This window comes from Coenobita brevimanus, chromosome 95 (assembly GCF_032717465.1).
Source record: "Coenobita brevimanus isolate Jiangsu-jjx chromosome 95, ASM3271746v2, whole genome shotgun sequence".
Taxonomy (NCBI): domain Eukaryota; kingdom Metazoa; phylum Arthropoda; class Malacostraca; order Decapoda; family Coenobitidae; genus Coenobita; species Coenobita brevimanus.
The window spans coordinates 4,771,280-4,774,354 of NC_137048.1; the positions used below are offsets into that span (position 1 = coordinate 4,771,280).

Genomic DNA, 3,075 nt, shown 5'->3' on the forward strand with positions numbered 1-3,075 from the left:
TCATCTTTATTCATATCATAACACCCATCTTTATCAGCCGTTGTGATCACTGTCTTACCATTATTCCCAAGTTCTTTTAACCCTCAAATGCTGGGCTATTTTTACCATGCACCACAGTGCTCTCTTTCTCCCTGCACTGGAATTGTTCTGATAATAGATTGTTTTCAAACGTAAATATCTCAGAAACTACAGCAGATAGGGAAACAAGTTAAACACCAACTCAGCAACTCTTCTTTTGAATGAAAGTATCCTCATGTCTGTAGGTCGTCGCATTGATGAGTAAGGACATGATGAAGAGGACTAATTTGTAGCACGAGAGGTAGGATGTGTTTGTGTATGTGTTTGTGGCCCTGACCATGGCTTTACCCTCAATGTGTTAACTTCTCCAGTACTAAATAAACTAGACACAGTGGCATCCAAGGCATGCCCTATGGCACTATCACTGAACCCTTTCCTAGTATCCTTGAAAAGAGACTTGGCAGGGGTGGATGAGGCAAAAGTCCATGTAAGGCATTAACAGAATCAGATGAGAAGGTTAAGAAAACATTGTCTTACTGTACACCTGACAGAGTCTGAGAGATGACTGAGGTTTGGTTGGCTAGGCTGGCTGCACTCTCTTCCTAACTTTGGTGATGAGCTAAAGTGGTGAGCGATTAAAACAAAGGCACAAAACACTCACGGCTATAGCCGTCACCCGGCGTCACCGATCCACAAACTTTGTGTTAGATATAACCATCACCTGGCACCTAGGGGTTAAGGTCTTTTACAATCTTCTAGGAATGACTCTTTTATCCGAACTGGTTAAGACTCTGCACCAAGCTGGGACCACCTGTTTAAACCCTTTTTCCACATCACTATCTCTCCAACAGTACTTCTTGGTTACGTGTTCGGTGCAGCTCTTGGGGGAAGTTCAAGCTAAGAGATGGTGCTGGTTTCTATGTGTCTGTTTGTCATAAGCTTGCTAGATTAGTTATTAAATCTTCTTTCCTAATGTATTCCGCTTACTTTGTTCATATAATGGCCTTAATTATGTTTTAATCTTCTCCTCTTCTTATGGTTTAACCCATCGCGTCCATGTGACATGTATAAGTGATGACCTGAGGATGTCTGGATGGCATGTATATATGATCTAGTGTTTTGCGACATTCTTTGAATATTCCACGGGTTATTTTCACCACACACAGCCACTGGCAACTCTCCTGCATGCACCCGAGTCACACTTCAGTCACCTGTGACCTTGGTAATGGATAGACCTTCGCAAAAAATTTTCCCTGTGTCCGGATCCTCGGCTCAGTGCCTGCAGCTGCCGACTTCACCACCAATGAAGTCTTAAGACTAGGAAAGAAAAAGCCTTAGTGATAGTGTGATAGAGAGAGAATTCAAGGTGACATTATTGCTAATTGTGAGTGGAGAAAATGACTTCCTCTGAGGAAGGCGACCGCCATGATGAATGTCGATATTTATGCATCACATGAGGAGGGTGGATCACGTGAGGCCTCCACTGTGTGTCCATCATTCCCTCCCTGTACATTCAGCTGCTATTTCCAGTGATGGGAATGGTCCAGAGGATAATGACGATCCTGGAGAGGGGGATATTGGCATGGATAAGGAGATGGAAGAGGAGGTAGGGAATGGAGAAACGGAGGAGGTGGAAGAAGGAGGGAGGTGGAAGTGTGGTAGTGCAAGCCTCGCACAAGCGCTGTGTATATTTATGTGAATATTGGAAGCAGAAAGTTTGTTTCATGTTGAAATCAGTGCCTTATTTTTTATTGAAAGTTTTTGTGTGTGTATGTATTTATGATGAAAACGTACAAAGCACAGGAGAAAAATTAGTTTGTAGTGGAAAATACAGTGGAGTGAAGAAAAGGAGGAGGTGGAGGAGGGAGGGAGGAGGAAGCACGGTAGGACAAGCCTTGCATATGCGCTGTGTATATTTATATGAATAATAGAAGCAGAAAGTTTGTTTCACGATGAGATTAGTGCCTCATTTTTATTGCAAGTTTTCATGTGTGTACATATTTATGATGAATAAGTACAAATCACAGGAAAAAAAATTCTGTTATAGTGGAAAAAGAGAGTGGATTATAGATAGTATGTCGATAACTATTTTGTTCATCCATCCATCCATTGCCAGACGCCATGTATCCCAAATGGGGTGGCCAATGGCTTAGAGTTAAATGTTTTACAGGGAGGGGCACTAATCCTCCACCAACCCCACTTGACGTAGGGATGCCAACAGCATCTGGTGTTCCTAGGCGGTCACCCATCCAAGTACTAACCAGACCCAACGTTGCTTAACTTCGCTGATCGGATGGGAAGCGGTGTACTCAACGTGGCATGGCCGTTGGCAATAATATTATTTAGGTTATATGTAGTAGTAGCAGTAGCAGTAGTAGTAGTAGTAGTAGTAGTAGTAGTAGTAGCAGCAGCATTTGTAGTAGTTGTAGTAATACCCAGACTTCTAGTGGCACAGCAGTGCTAGAATCGAGTGACAATGCAAGCCAAACTTACATTTCCATGTGTGTGTGTGTGTGTGTGTGTGTTGTAAGGGGCTGGTGGAGAGATGGTGAAGTAGTGGTGAGGCAGGAAGGCGCACAGGGCTGTAGGTGGGCTGAACCAGCCTGCCTTAATGTCGGTGCCGTAGTTACTGGACTCACAGCAGCACTCACACCACACTTTTGACAAACCTACAGGGAAATTGTATTTGTGGTGGATTGCAATCTTCTGGAAGTGTTATTATTGTGGAGCGCTAGTATAAGCCTTAGTTGTGCCACTGCACCTCAGCCACACATACAGACATGGACAAAAACAAAAACAAAATTTGCTCCCTTTCCCCACTCACTCTCTTTGACTACACGCACTTCACGAACAATCTGAGGCAATCAACTTGAAGTTAAAGGATTGATGAGTACTAAGACACTTAGTTTTTGTTTTTGGTTAAGTATTAGCTGAGATATAAACTTGTTTAAAAATATGATTTTCTCAGAAATGCCTGGCTGCGAGAATGGTCGACGGAAATATATGCCGGAGGCGAACATCTTTATTTCTTTCTAGGTGTACAGTAATTCCATATCT

The 3,075-nt window shown here is 42.9% G+C and overlaps 1 non-coding gene across 1 annotated transcript; it reads right to left on the bottom strand.

Annotated features, from left to right (window-relative positions):
• Positions 1-2,230: 2,230 nt before the first annotated feature.
• Positions 2,231-2,349, bottom strand: LOC145413300 (5S ribosomal RNA). The gene has a single exon (XR_013899700.1). It is a non-coding gene; the product is annotated as a 5S ribosomal RNA (ribosomal RNA).
• Positions 2,350-3,075: the final 726 nt, after the last annotated feature.